General features: G+C 49.6%; 1 long non-coding RNA gene across 2 annotated transcripts; it reads right to left on the bottom strand.

The window, feature by feature from the left end:
- Positions 1 to 1,294: 1,294 nt before the first annotated feature.
- On the bottom strand, positions 1,295 to 10,798 carry LOC120505610. 2 transcript variants are annotated; one of them, XR_005628259.1, is made up of 4 exons: positions 10,675 to 10,798; positions 9,038 to 9,230; positions 7,779 to 7,852; positions 1,295 to 2,121 (listed from the first exon to the last, which is right to left on the bottom strand). It is a non-coding gene; the product is annotated as an uncharacterized LOC120505610 (long non-coding RNA). The 2 variants fall into 2 exon arrangements; XR_005628258.1 differs by lacking the exon at positions 1,295 to 2,121 and having other exon boundaries at positions 7,595 to 7,852.
- Between the last annotated feature and the right edge of the window lie 4,004 nt (positions 10,799 to 14,802).

Genomic DNA, 14,802 nt, shown 5'->3' with positions numbered 1-14,802 from the left:
ATTAAATTAAATACCAAGACAGACTATCACAGCAGAGGCTCTTCCTCCCAGGAGCCTGAATGCATTTTAACTCAAAATTAAGAGGACAGGTGAGGGGAAATGTTGTATTTTCCCATTAGCATTTTTCCACTTCTCAGAAGAAACAGCAAGCAACAGCTCCAGAAATTAATTTCTCTTGTGAGTTAAAGTGGGGGAGGAGAAGCAGCCTGGCAGTGCTGCTGCAGACAGTGGAGGAAGGAGATGGCCTCAGCAGCTATTTCCACCTTCCAGCTGAAATGAAGACCCTGCCCAGCTGTATCTCCTCAGCCAATTTTAACCTTGCAAGGCAACAAGCTCTGATCTCTCTGTAGAAACCCCAAGCACCAGCTTGCCAAACCAGCTGTCCCTGCAGCAGGGCACTTCATCCTCCCAAGTCTACACTTCAACCTGCAGCTTTTTCAAGGTCTTAAATGCACTTAAAGGCACAATTAAAGCTCAGCCTTTCATGTTCTTTATCCTTAAAGAGCTGCAAAACTGGAAAGTCCTTCACAGCTGAACAGGACCAGGTCATCCTGCATTAAAGATTGGGCAACATTTGTGTAGTGGTTAAAGCTAAACATTAATTAGCACATCTGAACCCAACCCAGGCCTGTCCCTAGTGTGCTGAGCAGCCCCACAAGAAGGATATTGTGAGACCTCTGTGGAAGGACACCCAAATGATTTAAAATTTCAAGTTCAGTTCAGCCCTCTCCCCCTGCTCCAGGTGGGGGGAACATTTCCCCACAGCCAGAAGCCTCAGGTGTGGGTCAGCAGCCACCCAGCCTTGCTCCTGGAGCAGTGCTGCTGCAGGGTCACTCTGGCAGCCTGCTGGCCCCTGCAGCCCACAGCTCCTCCCTCCACCCCTGGCTCACAGGGACAGAGGTATTTTTAGTGCAGCTGGTGTTTTCTAAACAAGAAATGGCACTTTCCCCCGATGTGCTGAGCAGGGCTGCAGAGCAGGGGGCTGCTGCCGTAAGCAGTGTGAGTGATGCAGAGTCCAAAGGGATGAATTAGGCAGAGCAGTGAGGCTTGGAGGAGCTTTAGCCTCCAGCTGGCAGAGCAATGCACAGCTTCAGGGCTGCCTTGTGCTGCTGGGGCCAGCCCAGCCCCATTGCTGCAGCCTCCAGAGGGGACCCTGCCCTGGCTGCTCACAACATGCAGATCGAGCTGGAGACTCTCACTTCTGCCTAGGGAGAACTCAAGTGGCAAAAAGCAAACCCAAGAAGTTTTGACTGAGGAAAAAGCCAGCAGTGCTCTTTCCAGCAGCTGTGCAGTGGCTCGTGACCCTGTGGGGGTCACAGTGGCTCTGTCACCATGGAGGGGTGACTGTCCAGCACGTCACTGACAGCGAGGTGGGACGGGGTTCTGGAGGTCTTCCCTCCCTGGCACTGTGATAGACAAATTGTTCCCAGGCTGGCAGGCAAAATTATCCACTTTTCCAAGCACACTGGAGGATGAAGGCAGTGACAGACTGCCAGCACTGGGTAACAGGATCCCTTATCCTATTAGGCTACATCCTAGGGAAATAACAGCACTGTTTCACTTGGACTGGATGAAGGGAAAATGGGCTCATCCAAAGCAAAGACTCCTGAGCTCACTTTGCAAGATTTAATTCACTATATTGCCCTCCAGAAACTGATACCAACTAAACCCTGTCAGTCACACAGTAAACAATTCCAGCTTTGTAGGTGGACCAAGAGCAGTTTTGTGAGCAGATGACACGTGAGATGGAGAATGTTTTAGTTATTTTTGCTAAGTGCAAGATATCATTTGGCTTCCAGGCCAAAAGCATTTTTATTTCAAAAGGCAGATAAGCAGTTTCCAGAGTTCATTACTCTCACAAGCTCTTCTTTCAGGAAACGTAGCCCATTCAAGATGGAAAAGAAATTCCTTGTATGAGACAGGGAGAAGCCATTCAAGGGTCTGCTCACTTTAAACTGAGGCACTTCAGAAGGCAGAAACCACTTCCAGAGCACCTCAACATCTCTGTAAATTGGGGAACTTACATTTTAAGGATACTTAATGGTCTGCAGGAGCTAAATAGCTTGTTCACATCCAACCTGAGCGACTTATTCCACTTCTGCAACAGAATCATTCCACTTTCTGCGAGGAAAAAAAAAAAATCAGCCTTCACTCACACACAACAAAGCAAGTTCCCCAAACCTTGTCCCACCACACCAGGATTCAGAGTCCCTTTCCCCCAGGGAGCCATGTCCCCAGCACAGAGCAGGAGCTTTGGGCTCACATGGGCTCACAGTCATCCTTGCTCAGGTCACAGCAGCTCAGCTGGCTCAGGAAAACCCTGCTGAGCCATGGATAACACTGGGACCCAGCCCAGCTGTGATGGGAGCTGGGCAGGCTGAGCTCCAGGGTCTTCTGCTTGGAATTAAATCTGCTCTTCCAGCAAAGTTACAGGCAAAGCTTGTGATTTACACAAGTGTAAGAGAAGGGATCAGACTGAATGAGGCAGCAGACAGAGAGATGCCACTGCCACCTTCCCCTCCCAGGAATCCAAGGAGCCTCTCCCATGCCTCTAGGAGGGGAGCAGCTTCTTGGGTTTGGATCCTGGCCCCTCCAGAGCTGTCAGGGCTCCCACAGAGTCAGGAAAAGAGTCATTGTCCTGGCAGGCAGATTTGCAATAACATGGACCCACAGCTCAGCAGCTCCCCTGAGCACAGGCTGGAACAAACATCACTGGCAGGAGCCACACAATACCTCCCCAACCTTCAAAAAAACCCAAACTAATCAGCAAATCTCTCTGCTTTAATCATGTGCACCGGAGGCACAGAGGTGTCTCATTAAAAGTGACCTATCTGCCCTGGAAAATACATCTCATCCCCTTCAGCACGGGAGGCACAGGGACAGGGTGACACAAAAGGAGGAGGGAAGGGTTCCCTGCTTTGTTCCTGCCCAGCACTGAGGCTTCCACTCCATTACAGGAGACCTCAACCTCATCTGCACACAGGCAAACCTCAAAGAGAACAAAGTATTCAAATGGACCAGGTTTTATTTCCAAAGAGGAGATGAATTCCTATTTGTTTTCAGGATTGCAATTTTCTCCCCACGCTGCAGAGGATGTGAACAAATGAGCAGGGAATGAAAAGGATTAATGAATGGATGGGTGGGAGCTGGCTCCCAGCTGCAGGGAGAAGGGGGGCACACACACACTGGGACTGCCAGGGGCAGAGAACCAGCATGGCCAGCAGCACACACATCCCTGGGACCCCCTGCTCAAATGTGGACAGATCAACAATCATCTCTGAAAGGATTCACTTAAGGGAAAATCAAGCAAAAGGAAAGGCAGGAAGGGTTTAAAGTCTAGATCAATCACACGTGTCATTGGAAGGGCTGTTTTTACAGAAACACTGAACTTCCAGCTGCTGACACCACTCAGTTCCCAGCTTTTGTCCTCTTTAAATGATGGACCCACCCACATGACAGTAGCTTCCTCCCCAAGTTTTAAAAGATTCAGAAAACCAAAAAGGCATTTGGTGTTCACTGAGGAATTGATACCAAGCATTGCTCATTTGAGACCTATTGACTCTCCCAGCTGGATCAGAGAGATGCAGCCCTGTGGAAACTGCAAAACAAGGAAAAATTAAATCTTCTTTCTCCCTTATTCTCAAGATATTTAAGTCAAGTCCAGCATCAGGGGATTAGAGGCAAAGTTTGGGATTAGGATTAGGTTCATGAGCTGCTCTGCCTCACATGGCAAGTTGGTTTCTGGTGCTGATGGCTCCCAGTAAATTGAATGAACTCACCCTTTGCTCTCAGTGCTCCAAGATTAATTTTTGCTTTGGCTTCCCAGTGTTTGGGGATGATGGGACACAGGAAAGCCACATTAAAGCCACCATAGTTTGTTTTGGTGGGAGAAGTGACACTGCCTTCTAAATCCAAAGACCTGGCATTTACCCATCGTGCTACTATAATGTATGGCTTAATTTAAAGGCAAGCTCAATTTGCAGATTAATTATTATAGCCTGTGACTGGTTGAGCTTGTAATAAATCACCTGGGTGAGAAATTGCACAGCAATTAACTGATTGTACATTGAGCATGTAAATGTTGGTAAAGAGGTGTCACCTAATGGAGACTGATGCTGGGGAACTGCAGGCTGCAGCCAGCAGAAGAAAGTCACAGTGCAAAGCAGGTCAGGGGAGTGGGTGGCAAACAAAACCAGAGGCCAAAACACTTAAAAACATTCAAATCAGCCTTCAGGAACAGCATGCTAAACCAACAGAAGATTTTCAGGGAGCAGGAAATGATAGTGGAAGCTGCTGGGGTTTCTTGCAGGTGGTGCTGGGACAGGGGGCACTGGTCAGGACAGCCCAGCCCCTGGGTGAGGATCAGCAGGGACAGAGCTCGAGGTGACTGACCTTCAAACCACAGGGAGGCTGCAGCAGATGGAGCTCTCTGGCTGCCACAAGCCTGCATTTCAGAAGCATCACTTCTCACCCTGTCCTGCCAAGCATTCCCTGCTGGCAGCCCCTGCCTTGCAGCCTCCTTGGGATGCAGCAGATCTCAGTGACCTGCTGATGCCAGGCCTGGGGCAGGGGGAGGGCCCCTGGGACCTTGGGGCACACCAGCACTGGTTCCCCAGCTGTGTCCCACCCCTGGCCAGGGAGCAGCTGGGCTCTCTGACGAGCACTGACACACAGAGCCCCTCTCACCCCCACCAGGGGAGCTCTGAGCCAGCCTCCTGCCACCACAGTGGCTGCCCCAGGTGCCTCCTTTCTGACAGAGGCAGAACAGTATCAGGCGAGTTTCTGACCTCAGAGTAATTCTCACAAACCCATGGAGAAATTCCCCTTGGCTTTTGGAAGCTTCACTGCCCAGCAGTGCCAGGCTTTGGTTGTTTGGGAGCCTCCCTTCAGAGGAACCAGATTTTTCAGCTTTAATAATTAAAGTCCAAAGCTATGGGGCACCCAAGGCTAGAAATGGTTTAGAATAGCAAGCCCAAGTGTGTTATCTTTCCTGAGACAGGACAAATGGGAAACAGGCAAGTTTAGAAGTTCTCTCTCCACTGCAGAAGGGCTCAAACCTTGGAGAGCAGTTTGTCACCCTCAGGGCCCACCTGTGGGATGTCCCCCTCCACAGCACCAGCAATCCCACCCCAGGACACTCTTCCTTGGAGCTCCAGGACCCCCTGTCAGCTCAGCAGCAGCACTGCTGGGACAGGCAGTGCAAGAGGCAGAGCTCCTCACCTCCTTGGGCATGATCCCAGATGGGCTGGTGAAAGGTGGCACCATCCTGCAGAGCTGGGGGAAGCTGAGAGACAGCAGAGCACCTCAGCCCATCAGTGTTAACAGCTCTCTCAGACTCCCAGGTGAGATTCAATTTGCCAAAGGATCTGGGATTTATTACCATGCAAACACTGCTGGATGGAATCTGAACACTTACAGCACCATCAACACTCATCCAGAGCTCGAGTCAAGACAAGTGGCCAAACCAGGCTGCAGTCTGCATCCAGGGCCAGGACCCTGATTAGAGCCAGCAGATGTGGAGCCTTCCCTAACTCACAGCCCCTCCTTCCCTGCCAGCTGCCCACAGAGTTGCTCAGCAACACGAGGGCTGGCACTGCCAATTTATCCACAGTGAGCCTTCCTGCTCCCAGGAGGAGATGCTCTTCCCTGACACTGTGCTCCCTGTGCTCTCAGCCATGGAGAGCTGCCAGGGAAGACCAGGAGCCTGTGGCACCCCAAAGTAAGGGAGGGATCCCCCACAGGGCTGTTCCCTGCCTGCATGGGATGCACCAAGGAAAAGCAGCACGTTTGCCTGGCACAGGAGCCTGCAGCCCCCGTGTACACATCCCAGCCCAGCAAGCAGGGCCCTGGCAGCAAGCCTGGCTTGTCTGAAGTTGCAGTAGGTTAGGTCCATCACTCTCCACCGTTTCCCAGTGGATTCCTGTCCTGAGGCAGGTGCTGAAGGCAGAGGAAGCACAGAGCTGCAGCTGCCTTTGACAACACGTTCAGAGGCACATCAGGATCACCAGGATCCTTCTTCAGGATGAAAACAGGCCAACATTAAAGTCCTGCAGCCAGTGCAGCCCACAACTGCAGGGTTTCCATCACATTCTTTCCCTTTAACTCCCAAATGCAGCTTTCTGGCAGCAGCAGGTCTCTGATGCACTGGACACTCCTGGAAAAGGATTTGTTGTGTACATGGTCTCTCCACCAGAGAATCAGGATTTGTCCAAAACCCCACAGCAGCCCCTGACAGCATCCAGGGGTCACAACCCAAAGGGCCCTATCCCAGCAAACCAGCAAGAACCCCAAACACAGCCCTGCCTACAAAAACCAAAAAGGAAATTTGGAAAGCTCAAATTCATATTTATGCTTCTTGATTATCTGCATTATCAGGAATTTAGCAATGCCAGGGGGCAGAGACAAACTGTTCCTCCAGTCCCAGAAAACCCCACAACCCACAGCTGGAAGGACTGAAGGCAGAATGAAAAAAAGTTCATTCCTCACTCAGAAGGAAAACTTTCCTGAGGAATGAAAAGATGACAAAATCTGCTTTGCTGTGGCAGAGCTTCCAGGGAAATGGGGCCAATTACAAAACCTGCTTGGGATTTAGCAGGCAGCTGCTGGGAAACGTGTTGGTTTGTCTGGAGGAAGAGAAATTAGGTTGGAGAATTATTAGCAGTGAAAGAGAGGAGCTTTCCATGCTCCACGCCCGAAGTCAATGTGAGTGTCTGTGGCACTTAATCCTTATCAACATCAGGTTGCACAGCTGGATCTGCAGGCCCATCACCCTGGGGACCACAGAAACTGCCCAGGGTTCCAGCCAGGCTCTCCATCCTGCTGTGGGGAGTTTCAGCCTCACCCTGCAACCCTGGAGCCTCTGGCTCTTCCCCCGTGACTCTGTGTGAGGTTTCTTGCTCTTTAACACCACCTGCAGTGGGAGGCTATGTTCAGATTTTCAGTTTTACACAAGTAGGATCAAGACAGTCCCCCATGCTGTGCAGAGGAGCAGATCAGCAGCACCAGGACCCAGCAACACTCAAAGCTGAGCACAGGGTGAGGTCCCAGAGCTGCAATCCTGCTCCTGGGCCTCCAGCACCTCTTGGAGACATCTCCATTCTCCCCCAAGAATTATTCACCCTTTGGGCTGACACATCCAGTTTATTGAGCTGGTTACTTTGCTGCCAGATGGTCTGCACACCACAAAAACCAATTGCATCTTTGGGGTCCCTGAGCAGCAGGGGCACCTCTGGAAGGGTCTGGGCCTTCATTAGTCTCCAGACAATTTTCCACGCACCACAGAAGGGAGAGGTTTCATTAATTACAAGGAGAGCCATTCCCCAAGCAAGGCAGCAGCTAACAAAGGAAATTACTCACTGGCCTCCCAACAGTTACAACTTAATTAAAGCAGGATCCTTCCTCAAAGGCACCATCAGATTTCTGGAGCCTTGCTGGAGCTGAAAGAGGAACCAAGCAGCCTTCAGCCCCAGGGCTGCAATTGCAAGTGGAATTTCCAATGCCAGAGAAAGGCACTCTGTTTTCTTGCAAATGGATCTCATCAAGAGCAAAGCTTCCCTGGAGGTTTTCCATCCCAGAGTGGTGCTGCACCGTCCCATTCCACTCCTATGCACAGGGCTCAGATCTGGTGTCTCCCCAGCAGCAGGGCAAGCAGCATTGCAGGTGGACTCTTCCACACTCCTGTATCATCCCTGGAATCCCTGGTACCTCCTTGCAGCAGGAGAGCTGCTTGACCCACAAAACTTTCATCTCCAGTCCATAAAGAAAAGACAAAAACTTACATTACCAGGTGTTCTAAGCCTGGTGCTCCATTTCTCTCTACACCACTAGGCAGATCCACCAGCAGCTTTTCCATCTGCAGATACAGAATTTAAATGGAATTATACCAGCAGCAGGGATCACGCTGTTCCTGTTCTATAGCCATGCTTTGGAAACGGATGCAGATTTATTTAATATCAAATTCTGACTTTGCTCAGATCTGTCAGCACAGCTCCCTTGGCTTCAGCATAGCTGAGGTGCTGGGTGCAACTGAAAGCAAGACCCAGCACTCTGGAGTTATTAACAGTGCATGAATAATCTGGATACAATGCCCCTCTAATGCCAACAGCAGAATTCAAAGTGCAAACACAGAGCCAGCAGAAGCAATTTCTCTGCTCTCATATGAGCACAGGCTGCTTTCCACCCACACCTCCAGCAAGCTCAGGAGCACCAGGTCTGCCTCTGGCCCTCTGAACACGCTCTGGATGCCAGTTTGTGGATGCTGAGACCAAGGCAGGGCCATCATCCCACTTCCCTGCACAGCTGCTTTGTCACAGCCAGGACAAAGATGTTGGCCAGATGCCCAAAACCCCAGAATCTGGATCCTGCAGCCTCACAGTGCTGAAAACAGAGCCCACTGCCCTCATTCCATGGTGGGAAACACCTCCCTTCCCACCTGGCAGCTCCCATGCCTGTCTTTTTCAGCCAGGTGAGGTGCTTGGTTTAGTCGATATGCAGGACAAGTCTGGCCAATTCATGCCATCCCACCAGGAGACAGAATTTCCCCCTTTGGGGTGGAAGTCATTAGCAGATTGCACAGTATTTCTAGCTGCAATTGGTCTGATTTTATCCTTCAGACAAGCTCTCATTGTGCCTTTTTTTTGTACGATTAAAGTGCTCTTTGTTATCTGGCAAAGTGCTTAAGTGTAATTAAGTCACCCAGTCCTCCATTTGATAAGCACTAAGCCGACTGAGTTCTTGCATTCCTTCCCTCCACATGCCTTCCAAGCTTTCAGTATCCTTTTAAAAACCCCTGATACCAAAGTTGTAGCAGCCACTTTAGCATTTCTGGCCCAAAGAGGGGAACAGATCAGCTCCCTGCCCTTGCCTCCCACCCTGACACCAACCCTCCTTCCCACCCTGCAGCAAAAGCAGGGAGGCTTTCCCCATCCTCCCCCTTGGAGGCTCCTGCATTTCACCCACTCTGGCACTATCAGCCAGGGCAGGGATCCTGTTACAGCTCTGCACACTGATAACAGAAGGGTTTCTGTATCAGCCTTACCTCTGGATGTGGAGGTGTAGCCAGAGGGTTTAACCTTGCCTCTTCCCACCCCAAATCCTGCCGGGCTGGTGGGATCATTGCTCACACACACTGCAGATCAATTCCAGCTGGACTCCATCCTCATGCTGTCCCCTGCATGCAGGGCAGCTTGCTGCCAGGTGTTTCAGCATAAATTCCATCTCCTTTCAGGAGTCTACCAAGGAAAAATAAAAAAAGTCACTCCAGTTGCATTAGGATAAAGTTATACCTGGCTCAAGCTGACACTGTGCAGCCATTTCTGCTGGAGCAGCTTCTTGATTAAATCTACCCATTCCTACAGCTCCTGACAGCTCCCAGCAATGCCTGAAAAAGGAAAATGAGGTTTTCAGGAGAAAGGAGCAGGGCTGTTCACTTCAGTGGCTTCACCCTCACTTTTCCAAGTTGTTCAGTGTTACACACAAAGATTGCATCCCAGCCTGTCCCCCAAGCTCAGGCTGAGCACACCTTTTAAAACCTCACAGATGGACACTGAGAGATTCCTGACACCAGTTCTCTGTGCTCCCAACTGAAATAAACTAAATAAAAGCGTTAATTTAGCTGCACATCAATGAGAGCTGCTCTGGTACCACATGTGAGGCACAGCTCAGGTGTGCAGGGGTCTGCAATGAGAGGCACAGCCCTTGCACCCAAGTGCTCTTGTGAAGCTCAGTGCCCCCAGGATGACCAACAGCAGCACTGTCAGGACATAAACTACTCCCCAAAACAGCCAGGAGCTCCACCAACTTCTCTGAGGCAAGCACAGGCAGTAGGGCCCAGCATAGATGCAGGTTTTTAAATTAGTTCAATTTTTAGCCACAAATTTATGGGAGAAGAGGGGGAAAGCAGTTTGGTTATTGGGAAAGATTTATGGGACAGTCCCTGCACATGTGGCAGGAGCTGCCACATGCAATATTCATCCAAATGCCCCAAGGCTGCTGCACACACAGACTGGACTCCATACCTCCCCCAAGTGCTCCATGGAACACATCAGCTCCCAGTGTGCTTTCAGAGGACTTAAAAAAATACCTTTGCTGTGTCAGGTGAAAATTACTCTATCCTGCAGCATAAAGCCTTGTTGAAAAGCAAAAAGCAGACAACTGCCTTTACAATCTGCACCCAGAGCCACACGTGACTGGCAAAAAGATAACAGCCCTCAGGCACTGAGTGGTTTTCAATTTACACAGCTCTTCCAGTGCAGAAATGCACCACTCCTGCAAACCTGCCTTTTTACTCCAGATGGAATCCAATCACACAAAATACCATGTAGACATTTGAGAGAAAATTCTCAGGTTGTAAATTTGAAGCAAAAGGGAGTTAGAGCCACAAAATGGCCTTGGTGTAGGCTCTGAAAGTTGTGTACAGCTTCAAATGCAAGAAGCAGCACTTGGCTGGGAAATGTCCAGTCAAGGCCAGCTCTGTGCAGGGGTCAGAGCCTTTAACATCTATTTAATGGCCCCAAAGACAGGGCACTCTGCAGGATCCCAGTGGGACACTTGGGATCAAAGACCATCATATCAACCCCACCAGGCTCCCAGCTTGACTCCCGAAGCCACACACCCAGGAGGGAGGGAGACCAAAGAGGATATTAAGGGGGCTGCAAGTGTCATAGAGTGGCAAACCTTTGCCCAGCATTGGAGAGCTGCTGTGGAGTCAAAGCTGGTGGAGAAAGAGCAGGATCAGACAAAGGAGTGGAGTCAGCAATCATCACATGAAGCCTCCTCCCACCTTCCTCCTCAGATCAGGGCATGCCAGCTCCTCCAGCCCACCCTACAAGTGCTGCCAGGGGCCAGATTTCAAGCAGCAGCCCAGTTTTCAAATAGCACAATCACAGCCAGCCTTACTTCCCACCCCTCAGTGCCTGTTTCACACCAGCTGCCAGCTGGAGACTCATCCCTTCCCACTCCCTCCAATAACTCTGCTGGCAGCTTGCTTCCCATAAGAAAAGGAAGCAAGCAACATCCTCTTTAGCCTTGTGTACCAAGAGCAAATCAACCTGCTCTGGTGCTGCAACTGCAGCTGTCTCAACCTGTCACAGAGCTGTAGATGGCACTCGGTGTTCACAAGGCTGATTTGTTTGTTGGAGCTGTTAAAACACCATCATTATTCTGAAGTCTTGCTGTAGCACTTGAACTCAAGAGCTTAGAGAGGTACATGCCAGCATTACAAATAAACTAAGCAGAGACCTTTGAAACACAGACACAGAAGAGTTCAGTGGTCCTGGGACTGCTGGTGCAGACACTGAACAGCTCCTCACCCTTTCTGAGCACCCCATCACCTCCTGCTCCACATCTCCTCCTGCTTATGGACTCAGCCACACAAGGAACTGTTCATTCCATTTGGTGAATTGCTCATTCCATTTGGTGAATTGCTCATTCCATTTTGTTTAAAGCCTGGCTGCACAGAACAGGTAAGGAATAGCCTGAAGCTTCACAAGCTAATGAGACTCTGCAGAGCAGATCCTTAATCTCCCAATTCCTTGCCTTAAACAATATATCCTCCCTCTCAGTCTCCAGCACAAGCCAAAGGCACCCTGGGCGTCCTGACTCAGCCACTTGTCTCCCACCTGAAGGCATTTCCCTGCCAGGCATCTCCTTTCATGGAACACTCAGCAAGAAGCAGCAGGATTTTGAATGCTTCTCCAGACCAAAGCCAGGGAAGACATTTCCAACTACCTGGTGAGCACAAACACATTGCAGAAGTTATGAAACTCGAGCAAGGAGCATAATCTGTAGCCTCAAACTCTGCACAGTGAGGCTCCTTCACCCCAGGCAGGCACTCCACTGTCAGTCTGTCCAGCTGAACCATGAGCAGGGTGCCAAGGCAAACTGGGGAAATGAGGAAAGCTTCAGCCATTGTCTCCAGACAGAAATAATTCAGCATTTCTCCCAAACCAGCCCAGCCCATCACTGAGGTAAGAAAGGCTCCTGACCATTTCAATCAATCTTGCTGCACTCGGCCCATGGTTCCTTGGATTTTCACATACAATTAGCAAAGTGCAGTTTCCAGTCAGTGATTGTAAATAAATCCTTGCCCAGCCCATCACTGAGGTAAGAAAGGCTCCTGACCATTTCAATCAATCTTGCTGCACTCCTTGGTTTTTCACGTACAATTAACAAAGTGCAATTTCCAGTAAGTGATTGCAAATAAATCCTTAAGTGCCTGACAGACAGCAGCTCCAGAAAGTCACACAGTGGCATTTGAAAGCCCAGATTCAGATCAGTACTGGGGTTTCCAGTAGCTGATTGTGCACCACAGCTTTGCATTACAACACTAACTCTGTTTTCCTGCCACCAAGCAGAGCCCCAAGTATGGTCCTGCAGTATGGAGAGTCACACAAAGGCAGTTTCTACCACAAATTTAGAAGACAGGGTGAAATTTAAGCTCTTTCCATTTCTCAGCCATCAGGAGGCAGTGGTAGCTGTCAGCAAACCAGAGCACATAGTGGTTATGGAGAGGTATTAACTGCTTAATCCCCAAAGTCCTGTTCTCAAAGACATGTTTGTTTGTTTTTTTTCTTAAAAACCTCCTGTCTTCCAAGCCCAGCCCTGATCAGTGACAACAGAGGTTTAGCCCAGAAACCCTCCTCAGTAATCTCCTGTTTGGACAAAAGTCTTTTTCCATTGCCCTGCCCAAACTCCCAGCTGTGACATGCTGTGGGAATGATCACAAGCATCCTAAAGCAATAAGGAATTTGCCAAAAGACTCCCAGGTGAGGCTAGAAAAGAGCCAGATCCCACACCTCCCAGACAAGCTGTAACACCTGACACCATTACCTGCTTTGCATCCAAACCCAAATACTTCGGTGTATGCTCAAGGTCTGCCAAATCCTGCTGGGACAGACTGCCAAACCACCCCTTCTCATGGTCTCCTGTAAGAAGTTAAAGTTGTCTAAATGATGCTCTGGAAGCTCAGAACTGAGATGTTTCCACTAGAATATAATCAAGTATAATGAAAAACGTATATATCTGACAACTGATTGCTGAACTACAGCTAATCCATGATTACAGCTTTGTTGGGCAGTCATGATGTGGGCTTAGCTCAGAGCAACTGTGAGAACACCACAGGTATTGCAACACACACAAGAATTGAAGCACTTGACAGTTTTAGGGAGCTTCATAGAATCATTTAATGGTTTGGGAAGGACCTTAAAGCTCATCCCTTTCCAGACCCCTGCCTTCAGCAGGGACACCTTCCACTAGACCAGGCTGCTCAAAGCCCCCTCCAACTTGGTTTTCAACATTTGTAACATTCTTTTCTGTCCCAAGTCACACAAAGCATCTGCACACAAATCCTCCTGGTATCAGAGCAAACTCCATGGGTTGCAATGAAGGCAAGAGGATGGGCAAGGTTATCCATCCCAGACACTGTTTTCCAAGTGTTACCACTTGTAAAGTCTGAGGCACAGCTGGTTTTTGCAAAATTACTAAAATATTTCCAAACACCCTGCCAGGAACTGCAGGAGTTGTTAACACAGGGATTAAAGCAGGTAGCTGTACCTGGCAGAGCTGCTCTGCTCCAGCACAGAGCATGCAATTCCCACCTGGCTGTGCTACATGAAACTAGAAAAACAATACTAAGGCCAAACCTCCTCCTGTTTCTTCAAAAAACACTGACTCTATTCACATCAAGTTCATCCAGGAGTTAACCACAACGAACTTGTGAGTACAGGGACTGCACAAACACAACTTCAGCACAACAGAAAATGACTGGAAGGACTCAAACCCATCCTCACACAGCACAGCTCTGCTCTGCTCCCCCCTGGAGAAGGGTCAGAAGCAGGAGGGAGAACCAGGGACAGGATGTCCTGTTCAGAAAAGGCACCCAGTTCTGCTTTTCTTAGACTTAATATTAACATTTTTAATATTTTTAAATGTTAATATTTTAATATTAACATTTTTCCCAATCAGAAAATAAACCCCACCACAGCAAAGTGGGCGAATGCACCACACTCACCTGCTCCAAAACCCACATGCTCTGCTCTGGTTTATTCAGTGTGGGTCTCCTCAGGCAAATCAAGCCCCTTCTCCCTTGGGATGATGGCAGTGTCCCACAGGGGAGTCAGGAGCAGCCCTGGCCTCCACCATCAGCTTCCTCCATGGCTTCCCCAGCCAGCCAGGGCTGGAGCCTGCTCTGCTCCCTGGTGCCACACACCCACAGTCCTCCTGTGACACTCACAGTGCCACATCCATCATTATCTGAGCTCCCAGGACCCCCCGAGCAAACCATGCACTCACAGGGCCAGGTCTCACCACTGCCCAGCTCAGTGACCCTTGCTTCAGCTTCTTTCCACAGCAAGAACCCAGGACAGTCATGCTCCACTCAAAATACATTCAGGTTCCACCCCAAACAAAGGTGAAAAGACCCCAAATTTAAGGAAAGACACCCATTAAAAACCCCACCACAAGCAGCACAGTTCTAATTTCAAAGCAGCTGGACAAAAACCTAATACTAAAAACCCTAACTCAAACCCAGAATATATAAAGGGGAAAAAGAGCATCAGCTCACCCTCCATTTGTGAGTGGAGAATAGGAAGTGCAGCCCCCAGGACCACCCACACTCAGAATTAGGGCTGATAAGAGGATTGAGCTGGGGAGAACACGAGTCCCATCCCACCAAGGCTCTGCTGGTGTCCCTGAGAGGAACAGGACGTTCCCCCCACCCCACATGACAGCTAAAATCCCAGCACTGAAAAGAAACATGAACTGAGATTAGTCTTGACATTTCTGGGTCTTGTAATCACAGTGGGT

This window comes from Passer montanus, unplaced genomic scaffold (assembly GCF_014805655.1).
Source record: "Passer montanus isolate IOZ18808 unplaced genomic scaffold, ASM1480565v1 scaffold35, whole genome shotgun sequence".
NCBI classification, from domain to species: domain Eukaryota; kingdom Metazoa; phylum Chordata; class Aves; order Passeriformes; family Passeridae; genus Passer; species Passer montanus.
Note: the sequence above shows the minus strand (reverse complement) of the source record. Positions and strands in the feature narration are given on the sequence as shown.